An 11,370-nucleotide genomic window follows, 5' to 3' on the forward strand; every position below is an offset into this window, starting at 1 on the left:
CACAACACAGGTTTGGATGTTGTCGAGGAAGAGAGAAAATGTAAAAATTTTCATTTACATTAAAGGAAGAGTGAATAAAAAATCAATAATAAAACTTTTCCGATGATGTAGAAAATTAATGAAATTGTTGGGAATTCGACAGTATAAAAATTGTTAACAAACATTTTTCGTTGTGCATAAATAAAAAATTGGAATTTTTGAGACATCGTCTTTAACCCACAAAAAGAAAAAGTTTCTAAACATATATACTGTGTATGTGTAGGCAGGTGGAGCAATATATGCTGGGAAAAAGTTTTAATTTGTTCACAAATATTTCCGCCGTTTCGGTTGCTATTAATATAAATGCTGTGCTAATATTTAAAGTGTTTGACATTAGATTCCAAAACTGTGTGGAATGTAATTAACACGCTTAAATTAATTTTTATGTCAATAGAATTTCTAAAAGGATGTTTATGATGGAAATTGACGGGATTATTTATTTAGTCCCCTAATTGACTCATTTACTATGAGAATTGTAGAGGCGAAAACTCGACAGCAAAAGTACTTTACTAGATTTTCATGCGATTAGCATAAAAGCAAAGCAAATTAAAATTAACAACTACTCGAATTTTACATGTGTTAATGAAACAGTAGATGATAATAAAGTTTTGCAAATTCACAGTGCTTTGAACACGTTGGAAATCTCTGTGAGAAAAAAAGTTTCACATAGCAGCATTAACAACAGCAAAATCGTTTCGAGAGAAAAATCTGAAATTTATATCCACTTAAGCGCTGTCAATTACACAAAAATTGAAGCTCTTCATCTTAATCATACAGTGAACATAATGCATACACTCAGAACATTGTACGTACGTACATACTCAACTCGTGAGTGAATGATAAATCGCTAATTTTTTTTCCTTTCCTTCCTTCATTTATTTTGCTCCGTCAGTGAAAAAAAAAATTTGCAGCTGGTGTAAATTTTCATACAAACAGCAATTAAACATACGCTGAGCACTTTTGAGAACAACTGAGAAGATGTAAGCAAAAAAAAAGTTTATGGATTGGAAATAAATTTCTATTCATGTACGAGAGTTCCCTCGTGCTGGATGAGATGAAAAAAAAATGAATTATTAAATTGGAAAAAGTAATTGTTTGCCTCCAACTGCGAAGATCTTGAATATTCATATGTACATCACATACGTGTGGCAGAAGAAGAATCTGATTATATTAATTAATTAATTGAGCAGAAGGAAAATTAATTATGCAAAAATGCGAATGTTTAATTTCAATTATTGAATATATAAATTTTTTCACTTTCCTCTCTCCCCATTTTCAATCGTCAGAAGAATAATTCTTGCTTTTATGTTTGCGAATTTAATTGAGTGCAACTAAGGATTTTCATTCCCAGCATTTCCATTTTGTGAATCATTTGCAAGCTCATCATTCTATGGAAAATTAACGATTTAAATCCTTAATCTGAACAATATTTTATGAAAATTAATGACAGATTAAAAGTGTATTGCATTGTTCTGGAAACAATGGAATTGTACTGGATTGATGAGCTTTAAAACTGTTCAATCACATTTAATCCCGATCGGTACATATTAAAATGTTGTCTTCACGGCGATGAAGCGGCGGTTTACTTAGATTCTAAGAATGCTTCTGCTTTGTCGCCGTGGAGGTAACATTTTAGTATGTGCCAATCGGGACAACAATTGAAAATCCTTAAAAATAGTAGCATCCGCTTTTAGACTTATAGGAATAACATTGTTGAGTCTAAAACAAACAAGATCCTTCCCAGAAGAAATTATGTTAATTGATGATTGTCTCGAGAAATAGAACCTTCACAATTATTTATATTCGCTCTTAAGTTGTTCAATATTTTGAATTGATTCAGCTTCAATAATCGAACCTTTATAGCGATATTTACGTACAAACTTCATAAATATAATTGTTCCTTGAAAACCTCTTCAGTATTGACTGACGCAAATTTAAATTAGGTATTTCTCTTAAGACATAGCTTCTTTAAATATTCAAACATAAAATTTATTACTTCTCACAGTACTTGTCATTTTTCACAGACATTTGTATTCAGATCCTTAAGAAATGCTTTCTAAATAATTGCCTTAAATATTTACTGGCCATGCCACAGAAAGCTGTCAAAAATTAAGCCGTAATTTATTTTTATGCTAATACCATAATGCTCTTAATTTATCAAAACACGCTATATACATAGTTCCTGAATAACTAAAGTTTAAATTTTGTAAGACTCACATTTTCAGCAAGCATATACATATAATTCCTATTTTACCCTCTCTGTGTTTACTTTGTTATTTCCGTACTCCTCATAAAAATAAATTCGCAGAAATAAATCACATGTAATTCTTAAAATCCTTTGAAATGTGAGCACTGCAATTTAATCTTATCAGCCGAGTGTGAATGAAACTTTGCTTATATTTCACAAAACAGGAATGATTTTAATATGAAAATAAAAGGGAACGACAAGCATATGTGAAAGGCACAAAATAAGCCGTTTCCATTGCCTCACGATAAAAATAATTTCAAGCTTTAGTGTGCTGCCATTACTGAATGTCAAATTCCTTCAATTGATGTGGATTGATTTGCGGTTTTACATCTGCGGCTTCACATGAATAATGGAAGAAGTCATATTAAACATTAAAAGCTACACATATAGCGTCATGCATTTTCTATTTTCTATAAACATGAAATTTCAATATTTTATGATCTAAAATTTAAAGTTGAAACACGCACGACTTTGTTTCATGATGATAAAATCGCTTAATCATGTGGAGCGATAAAAGTTTCTGCAACAATTTTATTTTTCCTTTAATATTTCTCTTCCGTTTAATTTATGATAAAAGGAATGTGTGTGTGTATATGTGTGTAAGGACGCTTTAGACATGTTGGGAAGTGGCGCAATTGATTGCAGCAATTTTTTACGTCAACATCTTTATGTTCCTTAAGTGAGTTATGTTGGGAAAGGTGGTGCTATTATTGATGATGGTTTTGTCTGTTTGTCGATTAGACGAATTTCTGAAATTCCTTTTGCTGCTGTTTTGGGAATTCATTCTCTCGTACGATTGTGGTCATTTGTTTTCTCGTCTATGCTTTTCTAGATAGCAAAGTTCAATGAATTTTGTTCAATGATAAATAAAGCAATCATTTTGAGATCTAGACATTATACGGAACGTATTTTAAAATGAAGTTTTGGATTGACTTTCAAATTTTATTTGACATTATGGAATAATTTCATATCAAATTGGCATCAAATGCTATCCCCATTCAAATTTATTAGAATTCCTTCCTCAAAAAATTCTTTGACAAGTGAAAGATGCATGTCAAAAGCAAGAACATGAATTATTCGCGAACTGCCAAAATTTCTTAAATCCACACCTTTCGCTTCTACCTACTCTTAGTTTAAGAAATATTCAATAAAAATTCAAGAAGAAAATAATATTCATCTCACGAATGAATGGTACGAGCACTCATATTGAGAATACTTTTGTTAGCAATAAAGTACCTTTTTCCTTCAAATATATAAAACTCATTGTTTGACGAGTGGAAAAAAATTAAATTGTCATTTTGATTGCATGAAAAATGTCAAGTATGAGCTTCCACGTATGTACACTTTTGTATATATTAAGAGATTTTCTGACATGTTACTAAAAAAATGTAAAATATAAGAATGAAGGGGAGCAGTCACGACATCATCATCGTCATATAATCTGATTTCCAACGTTTTTCCTTTTTCTTCGCACTCTTCCATTCTATGGCGTTTGTTAGCAATATCATTTCCTTATGATAATTTTAGAAATGAAATTCGATATAGAAATTTAATAGTTCAAATTCAATTAATTGTTGATAGGAGGTGTCGATGCCGTCGTTGATGAAAAGAGAAGTGCGAACATTTCTTGCGTCATTATTTGAGCTTCGTCGATTGATTGTATCTGAATCTGTTTAAAAAAGTAATCACAAAGTATAATGGGAGTTTTAATTTCAAGCCTCTAATTGTCTCCTGCTGTCGAATTCAATAGTATTAATTAAAAGTAGATAAGTTTCAAGATTTTATTGAACTTTGGAATGAAAATTTGATCTTTTGATTCAAATAAACTCTTATTCTTTAAGAGCATGACTCAGATGCCACTGATTAGTAGAACAAATGAAACAAAATGAAAAATCATTGCCCGAAAATAACAAATGATAAAAATAAAGAAGCAATATTTACAGGAAGACAGAATGACAGATTCTTTTTTCATTCACTTCATCAGAATAGAAAGAAGAAGTTTCCTTTTTCGTCTTTAAAGAAATTGAGAAGATGACGCGCGAAAAGTTTTCAGATTACTTGCAAGTTCCTTTACTTCCCACTCTACTTCAATTCTTATCAACTTTCTTTTCCACACTTTTTCAAAGAGAAAAAAAAATTGGAAGAGATGAAAAAAGTTTCTTTTTTCTTCATAAAAGAAACAAATTCTTGCGATATGAATATCAAACATCGTTCCATATGATATGGTGATATGGTGTGGTAGATGTGAGCAAGAAGAAAATTGTCGTTGATGCTATTTTTAGATTCTCAAATATCATTTAATGTAATGAAGTTGCAAAAGCAATAAAAAAAATTCTCAATGTGTGTGTAGGTATGAACTGAGAGAAGGAATTGCCATTTTTATATTCAATTAGGAATGTAAAAAGTTCAAGAACTTTTTCTTTAGAAAAAAAAAATGTTAAGAGGTGAATGAAAATTTCACGACGGAGAGGAAAGAATGAGCATTTGTTATTTTGTAGAGGGAAATGAACATTTGAATGGAATATTGTGGAGTCTGTAAAAAGGTTTGACATTTATTTTTAGACATCAGCTGCTTGATTTAATTATTTTAAAGTAATCAAGATGATTTTTTCTGAAAATTTTCAGTTTTTTAATGAGAATCGTTTTTAATTAAATTTCTAGAACAACTTCAAATGGATAAAACACATCAGGATGATCGCTCATAATCCATCAAAAAATTAATTAAATTTTGAAAAAAAGTGCTGTTCAATCCTGATGATAATGATGAGCGATAAAGTCTATATTTTTATCTTAATGACTTTCACTATCAAAATTCAGCATAAAAATGATTAAATTCGCACAATTTGTCATTTTGAGCGATAAAAGCTTCAATGTCATTCTCTTTATAAGCATTCGGTTGAACTTCAAAGGAATTTTCATAACGCATAATCTTAAATATTTAATGAGACTAATAAAATCACTAAAATATTACTTCTATTGCTTCTCTAAAACTATTTTCCGTTTGAAATTCGCAAATATAATTGAAATTTACTACTTTAGAAAACGTTTATTTAAATTATGCCTGAATTATTATCTAAACTTCTGTTTCGCAGCTGTATTACGTACAGAAACTTTTCGTTTGCAATGAACAAATATGAAAAATAAAACTTCGTTTCTGAATATTTTCTATAAAGACTTTTTATATTCCCAAATTGAAAATGTTCTTCTTTTGCTCATTTTTATGACAAAAGTTTTCAATTTCTATTCATTTTTTATCGAATATACTCAATAAATTGAAAGTTTATCATCGTCATTTGAAACAATTTTCTTATTTTTTCATTTCTCATTCCAATGACATTGAATCTGTTTGTAATGTTTTTGGAGTAATAAATTCAAGCACGTGCAATTTGACCTGCAATTACCTAAATATCCTATAGTAGTAATTCCTTTATAATGTGAATTACTTGATTCCTTTTGTCGTAAAAAGTGAACGACCTTATACTAATTTTCTTGTGATTTTCTAAGCATACAATAGAGCAATAAAAGTAATAATAAACAACATTATTTCTACTTGGCAAATGCGTCAAAGACAGGTTGTATACACTATATGAGGCTTACTAGAATTTATGTTATTTTTTGCGTACGTAAGAAAAATAATTCAAGCAAGAAATCAATAAATTATTAAATTGCAGAGAGCAAAAAAAATCTCTACATTTCATGTAAAGTAAGCCAAGCAGAGATCAGTAAAATGAAAAATAATTCGATAATGTCGTAAATTCAATTTCATTGTGCTCTGTAATAGCTTCACGATTGAATATTGAACGCACTTTTTCTTATCAAACTGAGAAAAGAAAGGAAAGAGAAAAATTTGTAAATTGAAAATATTTTCATAATGTGCTTCCTTGAAGGCTTTTCTTGCCTATAATTTCATCTTTTCTTGACAAAATAACAACAAAAGATGAGGAAATAAATCGTTTTGAGCTTCAAAATTTGATTGGAAATTTGTCAGAAGGAAAATAGCTTAAATGAAGTGATTATTTGTAAATTTAATTCCCCTTCGGTATATTCAAAATAGATTAGTAATTAGAATGACTTGAGATCTCGTAACTCCTTTGAGCTACTCTAATTCACAAATCGACTTTCTCTTATTCAATAAAAATATGAACTGATTGACAGTAGCATGTAACATAAAAATTGAATCATGTAAAAGATTTCTATTCATTTTATAGAAAAATCATACTGAGATGTTATGAAATGTATGGATATTATTTGTTACATAGGAATGCGATGAATGTAAACAACATGATCTCAATTTATACAATCATTTGTCAATCAATCAAAGATATAAATAGCATAGATTGCAAAAAATATATACACAGATTGATATTTATTGAATAATGACCTAATGATTTTATTATCAACATGACGGCTTTATTCAATCGTTCAATGTCGTAGTTGAAATTAAAATTTTAGCTTTTCCGAGAACAACAAAATTTTAAGTGACAGTAATTTGAATGGAAATTAAGCTAATTATCATTTTATAAAAAGATTCTTTTTATTACGTATAAAATTCATTTTTATTTTGAAATATTTAAATTAGGAGAAAGGCATTCTGTATGATAATTTAGACAATAATAATTATTTCCCATTATTTTCATTACATTAAATCCCTCCAACTCGTAAAAAAGATTTTTTGGCCTTACTCATTTAATCAATAAATTTCAATTGGTAATTACAATGGATATTAAGCTTTAATCCTTACACTTCTTATTATTTCGTACGCAAAATGATGAAAATACAAAAAAATATTGCGTTGTTTCTCTTGGGGGAATTAAAAAACATTTTGCAATCAATACTTAACGCTAGATGAAGCATTGCCCTATTCATGCTCTAAATATCAAATCAATTTAGAATTTTTTCCACCAATAATCTAATTCATGACGTCCGGCGATAATTTAGCGGATTTAAAATTAACTGTGACATGTCTTCAAGCTACGCACAACATGATATTTTTTTAGCTTTTATGCTGTATGCTTCTGAGAAGGAATTTCAAAGCATTAAGTGGAAATGAATAAAGTTTAAAATGAAAATTGTTTTAATTAAAATTCGGTTTATTTGACTTTGTGGTTGAATGTTTCAAATGACTTCTGTTTGGTCAAATGAATTGTTTGTTTTGTGTGAGTAATTTACTCAGTTTAAAAATGGAAAATACATGATTCATGCAAAGTTCATTTCCTTTCATTTAGTTTTTCTGAGCAAATAAAGGTATTTTATATTCAAAAGAGATTCTTCATACCGTTTTGTTTCCAGCAACTTCTCAGCTCTCAATAATCCTCATTCACTTTCACAGCAATTATTTTTTATTTCTCTGTTTTCATTTGAGCACTTATAAGAATGTCAATGATTGCATGTAGGGAGGCACCTTTACAATAGTAAGAATTTTATCTCTAAGTTTCAATTCAGTGGATATGAAAGAGAACTGCAAAATTGTATTTTTTAAACACTTTCACCTGATTTTTTTATTAAAATTCTTGACGAGATCGAGAAACTTTTTCTACCTTGTACATATGAATTTTATTCAGTATTTTACAGAACACAAATCACTTATTTCACATCTCAACTTCTTTCTTTTCTATTCATTCACATTTCTTCACTTTCATATGATATTTTATTTCACATTTCACAACTTTTCCACCTCCTTCCTTTACATATTTTTTTTTATTATTTTGCTTGCATCGCACATTCAAAAAAGATTCTGTTCTTTTTACTTCTCTTTTTTCTGCTTCATTCGACAACAAAAATATATTTTGCCATGTATGTAATAAAATATGTGCAGAATAATTCCTCAGCAACGAGCTTTTTTTTATGTCGTGCCCTTCTAAGTTTACTCTTCAACAAAAAAAAATGTGTATTCAAAGAATGCGAACCGAGAGAGAAAAAAATTCGAAGACTAAAGGGCAAAAAGTGCTTTCTACAGTCCCGTAAAAATGTTGAATTTTTATTTTTATTCAAACATTTTTCTCATCTCCTCTCTCGTTCATAAAGGGATTCTTTTCATCTTGATTACCATAACTTGACCATCAGAAAAAAAAATTTACAACTCAAAAGCTATAGTTTTAGTATCATTGTGTCACAACTTTTCTTTTTTTTTTTGGTAATCTGACCAACATAGAATTTTTTTTCAAGCTAATTAAATTCTTGTCCGAAAAAATTAGAGATTTAAATTTGCGGCTTGCCAAATAATTTATTTTCACATATGCCTGTAGATAATTCAATACAGTTCTCTTGTTCATGAATATAATTCGTTTTGTCTTTTTTCCGAAATTCAAAAAAAATTGTTTTTTAGTCTTTTCAACTCAAAATTTTATCATATTTTTCCATTTTTATTCTCTTCCTCCCGGTTTTGAAGCAACAACTTGAATTTCACGTCTTACTTTACTTAGAGAAAAAACTAAACTAAACTCAACCATCAAACACAATCGATGTGAGGCTCCGCTGGATGGAATTGGATGATGATGAGAAGTTTTTCTTATAAAACATTCCATTGCATTTGTCGAATGTTTCGCATCAACAATAGACGATTGTTTTGTATACTTTGCGCATATTCGTCGAATGTTGTATTGTTTCATTGGAAGGTGTACTGGAACGAGGAAGAAGGAAAAGAGCCTTGAAAATTTACCATCTGTTTACATTCCATGGCGAGGAAAAAAATTGTACGTAGTCATTAGATTGCGTGAAATTTAATGACGATGATGAATGATCATGATGATGAGCATTGAGAGGAATTGTAATGCTGTGGGTAATGTTGAATATTTATGAATGTAGTAATAAAATATTTTTTGTCCCAATGCACCCTTAACCATATTATCGATTCCATCTCATATTGATATTAGAATCTATCAACTGGTACTTTTTTATCAAAAATATTTATTTCATCATATAATCTCATTTCGTCTTCTTCCTCTCTTACCTTTCGTTGTTTTGCTATATCATAAGAACTGAATAAATTCGGCTCACTTATGCTCCAATAGATTTTCTTTTATTTCATTGAATTTTTTTCTTCATTTGTTTATCTTTTGGAAAAAAGGATTATGAGAAATGAAAAGACTTTCTATGGGGTTGCTGTGGTTACGCAAAAAAATTAAAGCGCTTTTCTACTTCTGTTTTAATGAACTATTCCAATCTGGGTTAATCACTAAAGATATCTACTGAGAAACTTAGGCAACTTCCTTTAAGAATTCAAAATTGCCACTTTATTAACATTCAAAAGTCAATGAACCAACAACCATATAAATCTGTTTGGAAAGTCAATAATCTCAAATTTATTCAATAGATGAATAATATATGACAATAACTCTCACAAGACGTCACAACCGTAAATGTCCTTAAATAATAAAATTTAGTTCCAACATGAGAAGATTTGTGTGAGAAATAATCATTTTCATCTGTGTATATGCGTATATACAAGCTATGCTTGTTATGTATGAATAGACAACTTTCAAAATGATGAGAAGCTGCTTCGTTTCCATTTCAGTCTGATGTCTTGAGGAAAATATTCTCTTTCTTTACCATGTACCACTATTTTTTGCTTACGACAGCACATAAGGATTCATAAATATGCATAAATTCTTCGTGTATATTATATGCTTATAAGATGCTTTTGATGTTATAATTAAGATGAGTTAACAATTTTGTATATTACACTACTCTTATGATTCATATACATGGACTTGATAAGAAAATTAAAAAGAAATTAGAAAACAAGACGAAGATTATGAGATGTGACTGAAAGATATGATGATGACTATGAGAAAATTCGGAATGTGGTCTTCTCAAGGTCTACTTGATGAGCAACTTCATGTTTTATAATTTCACTCTCTACAACTTAAATCGATAGAACATCATGAAATTTTCATACAGCCCAAAAAACCTCACTTTATGGCTGCAAGTTCAAATGTACACCATAAATATTGCTTTATATGGATTCGATTTACTCAAGCAAGAGATATAGTAAAACTAAACTATACAATTTTTTGCTTCTTATTCAATAACATAAAGTATTCATTTTCTACAGCAAATGTTTCCCATGGGTAGTCATCACAATGATCATCCTTGATTATCAGTTCACTATTTCAAGGGTAAATATGTGTTGCATAAAGCTGTGATTTTTGTGTGTGAGACAACAAGAAGTCTAAAAGCGGAAGCAGAAAAATTTGATGCTTAAGTGGAGTTAAATCTTTTGCTAAGTTCAAGGTTTTTTTTTTATTATTTAAAAATCAAAGCATACTCAATCTAATAAATCAAATGAAGGTTAATCCAACGATGTAATATTCCAAAAAATTTGTTTTAAAAGCCTTCAAAACAATTTTCCTTTACCTCAGGCTTCTGAGAAAAATCGTTGCTTCACTCTTCAACAGATAGAATTTCTCACATTATACGTCTACAAGCATTTTTCCGTTGCCAATATTAAAAGCATCATGAAGCCCAAATTTTTTCCTTTCATAAACATTCATGCATGTTCACACAAGAAAGAAAAGATAACAACAAAACGAAGACCTTCTTAATGTTTTCTTAAAAGCTCCCCCTTCACTGAAAGCTTTGAGATTTCTATTTATTTACTTTTTTTCGAGAAAAATGAATCGTTATTCCTTTTTCACGCAACATCAAATTTAAATAACCTCAAAATGTCAAAAAGTTTTACACAAACTATTGTAACAAATTTCAATCAAACAGACCGTCGATAAAGTTTTTCTGTTTGGCCTTGTTTTCGATGTATCATCCAAAGTTATTGGATATAAACATGTGTATTGTACATAATAAAAGGTCATGAACAGTTTCACATCATTGGGTTTTGTAAAAAGGGATTAGTTTTTGAGTGCTAACTGTGTATATGATGCGCAATGTTATTATTTACTCAAATTTCTATCGACTCGTCCTTCGAATGCCTTATTGTTGTGCCTTATTCTCCGTGGGCTGTGAGAAATTATAGACACGTAAATTCGTATGTATATATGTCGTAAAAAATAATATCAAATATACACAACAAACAAATTGGTTTTAGGGAAACGATGAAAAAATTTCTTCTTCCTCTTATTGCTTATAGC

At 29.5% G+C, this 11,370-nt stretch overlaps 1 protein-coding gene across 3 annotated transcripts in view; it reads right to left on the reverse strand.

Annotated features, from left to right (window-relative positions):
* The window catches only part of LOC139096456 (5-hydroxytryptamine receptor-like), a 54,240-nt gene extending 45,547 nt beyond the window's left edge, over nt 1–8,693 (reverse strand). For all 3 annotated transcript variants that reach the window (XM_070648167.1, XM_070648168.1, XM_070648166.1), the window contains exon 1: nt 7,563–8,693. The gene's annotated coding sequence lies outside the window, so the exon portion shown is untranslated. The remainder of the gene's footprint in view (nt 1–7,562) is intronic.
* Nucleotides 8,694–11,370: the final 2,677 nt, after the last annotated feature.

Source organism: Chironomus tepperi, unplaced genomic scaffold (assembly GCF_022539635.2).
Source record: "Chironomus tepperi strain 1889 unplaced genomic scaffold, CSIRO-AGI_Ctep_v1 contig_393, whole genome shotgun sequence".
Taxonomy (NCBI): domain Eukaryota; kingdom Metazoa; phylum Arthropoda; class Insecta; order Diptera; family Chironomidae; genus Chironomus; species Chironomus tepperi.